Raw genomic sequence first — 13363 nt, forward strand, 5'->3', positions numbered from 1 at the left:
TTACCCAGCCAGGCCTATTTACCACAATGCAGCAATCCAACCATGGAAACAAAAAGTTTTGCCAAAGAGAAATTGTATTTTTCAAGCAACAAAGTATAAAAAATGTGAGAGCAAGTCTCAAATCTGCCTCCTCCTTGAGAATAGGGTTTGCAGCTATTTATGGGATAAAAAAGCAGGGTGATTTAAGACATGGGGAAAGGTGAGTGGAGTTGAAGTAATCAGTGGTCTGTGCATGTGGAATCTTCTCAGAGGGTGCATGTTCAGAAACATTGGTATTTGCATGATCTCATGGTAGACTTTTAAGTTTCCTGAATTCAAATAAGTAGTCCATCAGAGATCTGCATAAGCCCAAGTAGAAAGCAGGTGTTTACAACAAAAGCAGCATTCAAGCCCCTGAAAAGTCACTTAGGAAATGGTTATCAACACTACCCACTTATTGGAGATATTATCTATAACAGTGCTAGTGGGAGACTTAGATATGTGATTTTTAAAGTCCACTAGAAGCAAAGAGCTAAAGCAAGCGAAGCTAGTATGTTTATTCTCTTCTTCCTTGAGTTCATTGTGACTGAATTAACAATAAGGATTTTTTAAAGGCTATATTTACCCAAGCATGGTGATCCCACACCTATAATCCTAGCATATTGGGATGGCAAAGCAATGAATTGTAAGTTTGAAGTCAACCTCATCAATTAAGCAAGGCCATAAGCAATTTAGTAAAATGCTGTTACAAAATTAAAAAAATGAAAAGGGGTTGGTGATGCAGCTCAGAGGTAAAATACCTCTGGATTCGATAACCAGTACCAAAAACAAAAACAAAACAAAACAAACCCCACAAGACTATATTAAATTCATTAAATAGTTTCATCAACTCTAAGATTCAGAGTTATGAATGAAGAGATTATCTTAGAAACTGCTTTCCCCCCCCCAAATTACTCAAGATTTTAAATTCACCCTTCCAAAACACCTCTTTCAGCTGAAAAGTTGCTGTTTCCAAAAGCAAAACACAAAAGACTGCTTTCTCCAAGAAACTTCATAAATTCCCTCAATTTTTAAGTGTTTTTTTTTCATATTTTAGTTCCACTGCAAGGATAGAATTTTTTATGATACATTTAATATTTTACATGAATTTCAATTACTTAGGTCTGGTTTCTAAATTTATTTTGCCCTGCTGGGGATAGAACACAGGGCCTCATGCATAGTAGGTAAACACTCTACTACTAAACCATACCCCTAGTCCTGTTTTCTCACTTTATAGAAAGCTTATTAAAAGAAGGATGAGTACCTCACATATTTTAGTTATTCAGTAAGTGTCTATTGAATAGATTAATAGATAAATGAATTCACACTTAAAAAATAAATTTGTTTTAATTAGTTATACATGACAGTAGAATGCATTTATGTACTTCGATATATCATACATGGATGGGTTATAATTTCTCATTTTTATGAGTGTACATGTTGCAGAATCATATTGGTCATGTAGGCATAAATATATATACAATAATAATATATGTTTTATTCTATTATCTATTTTATCCCCACATCCCCTCCCCTTCCCTCACATCACTTCCCTCTACCTAATCTAAGGTAACAATATTCTTCCCTAACGCCCCCGCCTAATTGTGAATTAGCATCTACATATTAGAGAAAACATTCAGCCTATGGTTTTATGAGATTGGCTTATTTCGCTTAGCATGATATCCTCCAACTCCAGCCATTTACTGGCAAATGCTATTATGTTAATCCTCTTTAACACTGAGTAATATTCCATTGAGTATATATACCTCATTTTCTTTATCCATTTGTCTATTGAGGGATACCTAGTTTGGATCCATAGTCTAGTTATTTTGAATTTAGCTGCTATAAATATTGATGTGGCTCTGTCACTACAGTATACTGATTTTAAGTCCTTTGGGTATAAACCAAGAAGTGGGATGGCTGGGTAATGGTGGTTCCATTCCCAGCTTTCAAAGGAATCTCCATACTGCTTTCCATATTGGCTGTACCAATTGGCAGTCCCAATAGCAATGGATGAGTGTGCCTTTGTCCACACATCCTTGCTAACACTCATTGAGGTTTATGTTCTTAATAGCTGCCATTCTGACTGGAGTAAGATAAACTCTTAGAATAGTTTTGATTTTCGTTTCTCTAATTGTTAGAGATGTTGAACACTTTTTCATATATGTGTTGATTAATTGTATTTATTCTTCTGTGAAGTGTCTGTTCAGTTCCTTAGCCCATTTGTTGATTGGGTTATTTGTTTTCTTGGTGTTAAGTTTTTTGAGTTCTTTATATATCCTAGAGATTAATGCTTTAATGAAGGTGCATGTGGTAATGATTTTCTCCCAATCTGTAGGCTCTCTCCTGTAGGAATTCTGTATTTGGGACTGGGATCTATAAACTTTGTGATTGTGACATGCTTGGTGACTAGGAAGTTTCTGTGCAAAGACATGGAATGCCTGGCCGCTAGGTAATACCTGGCGACTGAAAAACTCCTGTGCAAAATCACAGGATTCCTGGCTGCCATAGCATTGTTCATCACAAGTTTATCCTGCTCCCCAGACCTAGGATGCCCAGCCTCCTCCTTCTGAGGTAATAAGACAACTATGCAGGCACTATCTGGTCTCCATGGTGATGCCCCTGGAAAATGGGGACCCCATGATTGTTCTAACCTGGACCTTATCTCAGTTAGCTAGGACTCAGGATTAAAGAAATATGAATTGGAATATAGTCATGGTAACGGGAGGTATATGTTCTTTGAGTTAATAAACTCCCAAGCAAGGAGGAGCAGACATTTCACTTCTGCACTTTCTCTTCACCACTTCACTTCACTCTCTCTGCTCCATCCTGTCTGCTTGCACTATTTGTATCTGTGTCTGTTCTTTATGTGCCTCCTCACAGGTATTCCTGCACAGTTGTTTCTTTATACTCTCCATATGTTATTGTTTCCTTTGCTGAGAAGAAGCTTTTTAATTTGAATTAATCCCATTTATTGATTTATTATTTTACTTCTTGAGCTTTAGGAGTCTTGTAAAGGAAGTCAGATCCTAGACTAACAACGGTGAAGATTTGGGCCTATTTTTTCTTCTATTAGGCACAGGGTCTCTGTTGTAGTGCCTAACTAAGTTTTTGATTCAGTTTGAGTTGATTTTTGTGCAGATGGAAGTTTAATTTAATTTTGCTACTATGGATTTCCAGTTTTGCTAGCACCATTTATTGAATAGGATATCTTTTTTCCAGTTAATATTTTTGGCACCCTTGTCTAGTATGAGATAATTGTATTTTTGTGAGTTTGTCTCTGAGTCCTCTATTCTGTGCCATTGGTCTACAAGTCTATTTTGGTGCCAGTACCATTCTTTTGTTGTTGTTGTTGTTACTATTGCTCCTTAGTATAATTTAATGTATTTTATAGTACTACCACCTGCTTCACTCTTCTTGCTAAAGATTGCTTTAGCAATTCTGGGTCTCTTATTTTTCCAGATGAATTTCATGACTGCTTTTTCTATTTCTATGAAGAATGTCACTGGGATTTTGATTGGAATTGCATTAAATCTATGTAGTGCTTTTGGTAGTATGGTCATTTTGACAAGACTAACGATGCCTATCCAAGAACAAGGGAGATCTTTCCATCTTTTAAGGCCTTCTTTAATTTTTTTTCTTTAGCATTCTGTAGTTTCCATTGTACAGGTCTTTCACTTCTTTTGGTAAATTGATTCCCCACCCTTTTTTTGAGACTATTGTAAATGGGGTAGTTTTCTTCATTTCTCTTTCAGAGGATTTTTCACTGATATACAGAAATGCCTTTGATTTATGGGAGTTGATTTTATGTGCTTCTACTTTGCTGAATTCATTTACTAGTTCTAGAAGTTTTCTAATGGAATTTTTTGGATCTTCTATGTGTAGAATCTTATTATCAGCAAATAATGCTATTTGAGTTCTTCTTGTCCTATCTGTATCCTTTTAAGTTTTTTTTTTTTTTTTTTTTTTTTTTCTGTTTAATTGCTCTGGCCAATGTTCCAAGAACTATGTTAAATAGAAGTGGTGAAAGAGGGCATCCCTATCTTGTTCCAGTTTTAAGAGAGAATGCCTTCAATTTTTCTCCATTTAGAATGATGTTGGCCTTGGGTTTAGCATATACAGCTTTTACAATGTTGAGGTAAGTTCCTAGTGTCCCTAGATTTTGTAGTATTTTGAAAATGAAGGTATGCTGTATTTTGTAAAATGCTTTTTCTCCATCTATTGAGATGATCATATGATTCTTATTTTCAAGTCTATTGATATGATGAATTACATTTATTGATTTCCATATGTTGAATCAACCTTTATCCCTTGGATGAATCCCACTTGATTGTGGTGCACTATCTTTTTAATATGTTTTTGTCCTTGATTTTCCAGAATTGAATTAAGAATTTTCTGCATTTATGTTAATCACAGATATTGGTGTGAAGTTTTATTTCCTTGTTGTGTCTGTCTGGTTTTGGTTACAGGGTGATATTAGCCTCATAGAATGAGTTTAGAAGGGTTCCCTCCTTTTCTATTTTATGGAATACTTTGAGGAATATTGGTGTTAATTCTTCTTTGGAAGTATTGTAGAATTCTGCTGAGAATTCATCTGGTCTGGGGCTTTTCTTGGTTGGTAGGCCTTAATGGCATTTTCTACTTCATTATTTGAAATTGATATGTTTAAATTATGTATGACCTTCTCATTCAGTCTGGGTAGGTCATAAGTCTCTAGAAATTTGTCAATGTCTTTAATATTTTCTATTTTATAAGAGAATAAATTTTCAAAATAGTTTCTAATTATCTTCTGTATTTCAGTCATGTCCATTGTGATATTTCTTTCCTTATCTTGTATTTTAGTATTTTGGGTTTTCTCTCTTTTTCTGTTTGTCAGCATGGATAGGGATTCATTTACTTTATTTAATTTTTCAAAGAACCAACATTTTTTTTTAATTGTTTCTTTTTTTTCAATTTCATTGATTTCAGCTCTGATTTTAATTATTTCCTGTCTTCTACTGCTTTTGGTATTGATTTGTTCTTCTTTTTCTAGGGCTTTAAGATGTAGTGTAAGGTCATTTATTTGTTGGCTTTTTATTCTTTTAATGAATACACTCAATGCAATAAACTTTTCTCTTAGTACTGCCTTCATAGTGTCCCAGAGATTTTGATATGTTGTATCAGTGTTCTCATTTATCTCTAAGAATTTTTGTTTTATTTCATTCTTGATTTTTTTCTACTATCCATTAATCATTTAATTGAATATACTATAATCATTTAATTGAATATACTATTTAGTCTCCATTTGTTACAGTAGCTTTTACTTTTCATTTTATCATTGATTTCTAATTTTATTCCATTGTGGTCCATAGAATACAGGGTATTATCTCTCTCTTTTTTTTTTTTTTGTATTTGTTTTGTATTTACCAAGAGTTACTTTGTGGCATAAGACATAATCCGTTTTAGAGAAGGAGCCATGTGCTGCTGAGAAGAAAGTATATTTGCTAGTTGATGGATGAAATATTCTATATATGTCTGTTAATTCTAAGTTATTGATTGTATTAATTACCCCTTCTATAGTTTCCTTATTTTCTTTTTGTTTGGAAGATCTGTCTAGTAGTGAGAGAGGTATGTTAAAGTCACCCAGTATTATTGTATTAAAGTCTATTTGACTCTTAAAATTGAGAAGGGTTTTTTTGGTATAAATAGATGCTCCATTGTTTGGGGCATAAATATTTATAATTGTTATGACCTGCTTATATATACTTCCCTTCAGAAGAATGAAATGTCCTCCTTTTTCTCTTCTGATTAGCTTTGGTTTGAAATCTACTTTATCTCAAATGAAAATGGAAACCCCTGCTTGTTTATGAAATCCAATTGAGTGATAAGTTTTTCTCATCCTTTCGCAATCAGACTTTGGATGTCTTTGCCCATGTGGTGGGTCTCTTGAAGACAGCATATTGTTTGGTCTTGCTTTTAAACCCAATCTGTCAGTCCATGTCTTCTGATTGATGAGTTTAGGTCATTAACATTCAAGATTATTATGGAGATATGATTTGTATTCCCTGTCATTTTGATTTATTTCTCATTTTGATTTGTCTTAGTTTCCCATTTGTTTGAATATCACTTTTGTGTAGATCCTCCCTTTGCTACTCTTCACTTTATTTTTTTTCCACTTCATCCTCATGGAATATTTTGATGAGAATGCATAAGCTTTCTAGTTGTGAATTCTTTGAACTTTTGTTTATTATGGAATGTTTTAATTTCATATTGAAATCTGAAACTTAATTTTACTGGCTATAAAATTCTTACTTGGCATCTGTTTTCATTCAGAGCTTGAAATATATTATTCCAGTACCTCCTAGCTTTGAGGGTCTGGGCTGAGAAATCAGTTGAGATCCAAATTGGTTTCCCCCATACATAATTTGATAATTTTTTCTCTCACACCCTTTAAGATTTTATCTTTATTCTCTGTGTTAGCCATTCTCATTATAATGTGTCTCGGTGTGGGTTTGCTGTAATTTTGTACATTTGGTGTCCTACAAGCCTCTTGTATTTGATTTTACATTCTATTCTTTATGTTTGGGAAATTTTTTGCTATTATATCATTGAAAAGAGTGTGAACTCCTTTGGTTTGTATCTCTGCTCCTTCATCTATTCCGATAACTCTTAAATTTGTTTTTTTTTTTTTCATGTTATCCCATAATTCTTGGATGTTCTTTTCATGGTTCCTTACCATCTTCTCCACATGTTCCAACTCTAATTTCAAGATTATATAGTTCATCTTCATTGTCTGAGGTTCTGTCTTCCAAGTGGTCTAATCTGCTGGTGATGCTTTATATTGAATTTATAATTTGGTATACTGATTCCTTCATTTCAAGGATTTCTGCTTGTCTCCCTCCACATATACACAATCTCTCTTTATTGAAGTGGTCTTTCACTGCCTGTATTTTTTCTTTGATTACACTCTTATACTATTCTTTATTTCATATATCAGATTAACTACGTACAATCTGAACTGCTTGGACAATTTTTCTACTGTTATCATCAGTAGCTTCTTTTGTTGAAGCATCTTTGTTTGGGGCACATTATCCCCCCCCCTTTTTTTTTCATGTCGTTAGTGTGTTTTCCCATCTAAAAGTATGGATCTAAGGCAGTATAAATTCTATTCTGCAGACCTATAGTGTCCCTGAAGGTTTCTAGCACTTCACCTTTACTGGTAAGACCAATATCAATAGCACCCAGTGTATGCAATATATAGCCTTAAACCTAATAGCTTCCACTAAGGCGTCGGGGTGTCTACTGCTTTCTCACATTGAAACAAAATGATGAGTTCAATAACTATCTCTAATACAAACAGAATATATGTTTAAATGTTTTACAATTTCAAATGGTGGATAAGAGAACAGTGGTTACATAGTACGCAATGTTCACAAGGGAGGAAGAGAGAAGCTAGGAGTAAAAATTCACAAGAAGAGTGAAAAGGAGCCAATAGAAATTGGCTGATGGCTGGAGAAAAGCTGGAAAGAAAATCCAAGAAAACAGACCAGAGAAAGAAAAAATATGAACAAAGAGGAAAAAAAATAAAGACTTAAGAATACAATAAAAGTGCAAAACATTATTCTTATATCATTGTCCTTCACACACTGAAGCATAAAAAAACATTTTTTCCAAGTATGGTAGAGATATTAGTGAATCAAAAAATAAAATAAAATAAGTCTTGCTGAAAAGTCAAACTCTCTCTGTCAGTGTTCAACAGTTTCTCATTCCTGTCACTGACAACTCTGGGGATCACCAAATCCAGATCAGCCCTTGCAAACCCAGTCTCTATTTCACTAATACCTCAGGAATGGCCACACAGCAATTCCAAGATCTCAGTGCTGCTCCTACTTGCAGAGAAACTTCAGGGATACACTCATGCAAAGGAGCAACCCAGAGATGCAGCAGCAAGACAAAGACCACCAGCACTCTCATTAGACCCCAGGCTCCTCCAAATCCACAGGCTGGACTTCCAGGTCCCAGCTGGAGTCCCCAGAAAGAGGCACTTTTGGTGGTCCTGCTGGAACCCAGGCCCCAGGCCCTGGCTGGTGTCCCAAGATGGGTGCAGATATGTGCAACCAAACCTGGAGTCTCCCCCAAAGTAGTCCTCTAGGCTGTGGTAGCAGTGGTAGTGACTGTGGTTGTTGGCAGCAGATAGCGGGTCAGCAGTAGCCATGGCTGCAGGGGGTGCTTGCAACTGCAGCTGTGGAGACAGCATCACCAGGTCACCTCCAGAGGTCAGCAGCAGTATTGGCTTCAGTTGCATCCAGGATACAGGTTCCTTCTGTGACAGCAGCACCCAGAAAGAAGACCTCCAGGCGATCTCAGGCTGGCAACAGTGGAATCAGAGACAGCAGAAATGACAGTAACAGTTCGGGCAGTGGTTGATTGACAAGAGACTTCAATTCAGCAGCAGCAACCAAGGAGATAGCATTGGAATTCAAGACCCAGGCAATTCCCAAAGATGAGACCTCCAGAATGGCATTGGCTTCTGCCACAACCCAGACAGAAGACCTCCAGGGGATCTCAGGCTGGCAGCAGCAGAATCAGAGGTCGAATTCCCACATTTTTATGTGGCATCTACATACATTTCTTATGCATTTTAATCCTCTAAAAATAATTAGTGATGATTGAGAAATAACTTTCTGTTTTTTCTTTTTTGTTCAGATAAAATAAACCTTTTTTTTTTTTGCTTTTTTGTTTAAAATGCTGATTTAAAGTATATATATTTTGAAATGGAATTATTTGTTTTTAACTCTTGATCTAAATAATGTTATACATGAAACATTTATAATATTAAATGCTTAAAAACATGTTATCATATACTGGGGTCCCTTTGTAATTTCAAAAATAATAAATACATTTATTCATAGATACATAAAAGCAGTGAAGATGCTAAGGTAAAAAGAAGTAGTAAGAGAAACAGTGGGGATTACTTCAAAATAGAAAAAAGTTCATAATTAAGATGAATCAAAGGGAAAGAGCACTTAGAAAGTTTAATTTGTATTGGTTATACTGAGAAGGCATTTTCAAAATTTCTGACACTCAGAAAGACACAGTCATGGCCTGATTAGAAGAGCACCAGTTCATAGCACTGAATCAGGATCCTGGAGATTTTGTAGCATTACTGCTTGATTTCTAGAAATGAGCAAAAAAGATTTGACCTAAATAATAATGTACATGTGAACAGAGCCACAAAACCATTTACGAACATTAAAATCTTGACATGATAAAGCAAATAAAGAACAAACATTGATTTGTAGATAATGTACTATCACGTTATGGCAAGGCTAAGGAAATTTCTTTACTGAACCTATATGGTGAGCTAGCTAGGTCTTCTGAGTCCACATGCATTCTCTCAAATCTGAAATCCAACTGCAGTTTGGTACTGTCTCATGGCTTTTGATGGCATTGCTTGTATATCAATGGAGAAGTTATTATAGTCAGTATCTATCAGAAGTTTTAGAAAAGTGACAGCTATTCCAAAAATTTTCCTGTTGGCACCCTATTTTTATCCATGCAGTTTTGAAGGAATCTGCTCAAGGCCTATTGGGGACATAGATACTTATCTTCTTTTGTATCCTCAAAACGATTTTGCTTCCCCACCTTCCACTATCTTCATGTCATTTCTCTCCTCTGAGAATATATAAACATGAGTCACAACTTCTAAAATGGAGTCTGGCCAAGAAATGGCAATCAATAATATCCTTTTGTTTATATTCATGCTATTGTGGGAATAAAGATAGTAAACTTGGCCTCTTATTTAAATAATATTTTTACTAAGAACCTCACCTAACTTTGTGGTACAAAACAAAGAACACAGAAAAAAGGGAGACTGTTGATCACTCTTTTTTTTTTTAAACTAGTTTTTTAGCATTGTAGATTTGAGAAAAAAAATCTCTATATATACACACATACATATATATGTGCATACACACACAAGCACACACACACACACACACACACACACACACACATAATCTATTTGTTTTAATTTTCACATTTATAGTAAAGTATTTGAATAAGAAATTTTCCAAGATGTTTTTAAGCAGTAAAATCCCATTATTTAGGGGCTGAGGTTACGGCTCAGCAGTAGGTGTTTGCCTCGCATGTGTGAGGCTCTGGGTTTGATCCTCTGCACCACATAAAAATATATAAACAAAATGAAGGTATTGTGTCAATTTACAACTGAAAAAAAGTTTTAAAAAATTCCCATTATTTATACAACTGGTATTATAAAATTACAAATTCCCACTCCAGTTTTGCCTTAATTGCACAATACTATCAAAACATTTTCACAAAATACATGTATGAAGATGTGAATTTGGTGTCACCATACCTTATATATAATCAGAGATATGATAAATTATGATATAACAGTGTATTAAGAATTGAAATGCAAAAATAAATAAATAAATATTACCAAAAACAGAGGAAAAAAAGCATTTTCAGTGAAGTCAAGAAAACTCATTTATATTTAATGTTTTTTTTTAGTTAGATAAGTAAAAATATGTACTCTTGCCATTTCCATGAATTTTTTTTTTTGTTATCATTTTAAAAATTGTATCCAGTAAAATCCCCATAAACCTTTTTGCATCAAAGAAGAGAAAATTCAATAGTGAAATACAGATATTGCTTTAAATTAATTCAGGACTTTTCAACTATACCTTTTTCACCAGATATTAATTTACTAGATTTTAATTCTTCATATTGCTGCCCAGAAAGACTAATATTTCCCTGCTTCTCCAAGAACTAGAACTGACTAATGAAAGAAAGTTCATCATTGTCCAGAAGCTTCTACAGGTGACTTTGAGGTTTGGAACTTTATCCTATCCTGTACTCTCCTTCACCATCTCTTCAGGATGAAATGTTGACATTCTCTGGAGCTATCTCAGGTGACAAAGATGAGGGTACCACACTAGGATAGTTTAACAACAGGCAAAAGACTGAGTCTATAAAGAATTCAAAGAATGTCCCTATCATTCTTGGGTTTAACATATGAGACAACACAAAGCTTGGTGTACTGATGTCATTGTCTTTTAAGTAGTTTTACCAGCCAAGCACTGTGATAAAGTCATAAATACAGTGTACTTGGAACAAGTTAAAGATTGTATGTGACATGTCCTATACAGAATTAAAAGCATAATATGATCCACAATAGAAAGCAAAGAACATGTCATTTAAGAATAGGTAGCCTCAGTGGAGATTATCTTATAAGGGTAATTAGGAAATGTCAACTATCCTTGAAGCAAATTAATAATCCCATCTGAAAATTTAAAACACATTATTTGTAGTTTAAAAAGAATACTTAATAATATGTATTGTGATAGGCCACATTTAGAAAATAATAATGTGAACGTAGAGTGCCTTTTCTAGTGCTTGTTGGTAAATAGAACTGAATAAAATTACAGAACCATACAAATGAAATCAATATTACAGTTGTAGGTCTGGCCCTTTTATAAAATCTTATTGGGGGGACTGGGATTGTGGCTCAGCGGTAGAGTGCTCCCTAGCATGGGTGGGACCCGGATTTGATCCTCAGCACCACATAAAAATAAAGGCATTATGTTGTGTCCGTCTAACCTAAAAAATAAATACTTTAAAAAAATCTTATTTTTTTGCTCTGTATTTACTTTAGACTTTTGTTCCTTCATTGGGGATGAATTGGGCTGGATTTCAAGTTTTTTTCAGGAAGGTGGCTATACACTTCTCTAGGCTCAAACTCCCCAGGGGGTCTTGCTTTTCTTTACTTACCTGTCCTCAGTCTTTCCCATAAATCCACTTACTTTTTGACCATGTATGCAACATATTGTTATTTGATGAAAATGACATAGTATTCTTCACATCCATGTGACAAGTACAGAATGATAACATTCTCAACGAAACACAAACTTCACCTTCCTGTGCCTTTATTCTGTATGAATGGAAGTTTGTTTTCCCATATTCCAATTAATGATTAAATGACATATTACATTGAAGCTTTATTTTAAAGACTGAGTTAAAGTCTTTCCTTAATGCCTGCCCATTACTAGCTCTTTTTCCTCCAGAGAAAGATAGAGTTCCTATATTTTCAAATTTTCTCTGAAATTAGAATCAATAAATATCTTACCTCATATAATGAGCATTATTTTATAGCAAAGACTACTTTGACTTGTCTAAGTCAATGTATATGATTATTCTAACATCATTTTTCATCAGGAAAAGGTTCTCATGACTTTGTATTTCTTTTTAAAATGTTTTTCTTAATGCATTATGGTTATACATATTGTAGAGACTCAGACTTGACTGCATGAGTGCTTGCAAATGAGACGCTTTGCAGTCCTTGGGGGAGCTTGCCTGCAAACAGGATATTCTGCCAAGTGGGCTAGAAGGGTTCTGAGAAAAGAACATTACTTGCAAACAAGAATGTTTATCTGTTCTTAACAAGGAACAGAGCTCAAAATACTCCAACCCAAGAGTAGATTAAGACATGATCAACAAGTTACTTCTGATTAGTAAGTTACTTCTGCACACAATGTTTTGCAAGCTTAGAGACCTGAATCATTGTTGTTGGAATGCTGCCTTCTTTGTTCACAATACTATAAAAAGACTGCTGTATTCAATAAAGGGGCTTCTTCTTCCTTGCTCATGCTGACCTGCATTTGAGTTATTTTCGACAATTGGCGTAGCAAACAGGATGTTCTACCAAGGATGTAAAGTGTCTCGTTTGCAAGCATGCATGCACTCATGTCTGATTCTCTACACATATTAAGTTCATTTTGAAATAATCATATATGTATGGAGTACCATTTCAATTCCCAGTACTTCCTCTTTCCCTCTACTCTCACTCCTCCTTTTCGCCTTCCTCTACACTACTGAGCTTCCTTCTATTTATTTATTGCTTTTTAAATTAGTGTTTTGTAGATATTTATAAAGTTGAAATCCACTGTGGTATAGCCATATATGTGCACAGGATAACTTGGTCAATTTCATTTCTCAGTTCTACCCTTTCCCCATCGCTTCATCCTCCTCCTCAATCCCTTTTCCTATGCTCCACTAATCTTTCTTTTATTTTCCTGGAATTCCAAATTCCTTTTTACCTTATTTGTCTTTGGCTTCTGCACATGAGAGAAAGCATTCAACTCTTGACTTTCTCATTCTGACTTATTTCACTTAGCATGATGTTCTACACTTCCATCCATTTACCAGCAAATGCAAGAACTTCTTTCTTCTTTATGGCTTAGTAAAACTCCATTATGTATATACACCACATTTTCTTAAACCATTCATCTGTTAATGGGCATCTGGGCTGGTTTCATGACTTGGCTATTGTGAATGGTACTGCTAT

The sequence above is a fragment of the Callospermophilus lateralis genome, chromosome 2 (genome assembly GCF_048772815.1).
Source record: "Callospermophilus lateralis isolate mCalLat2 chromosome 2, mCalLat2.hap1, whole genome shotgun sequence".
In the NCBI taxonomy this organism is placed as follows: domain Eukaryota; kingdom Metazoa; phylum Chordata; class Mammalia; order Rodentia; family Sciuridae; genus Callospermophilus; species Callospermophilus lateralis.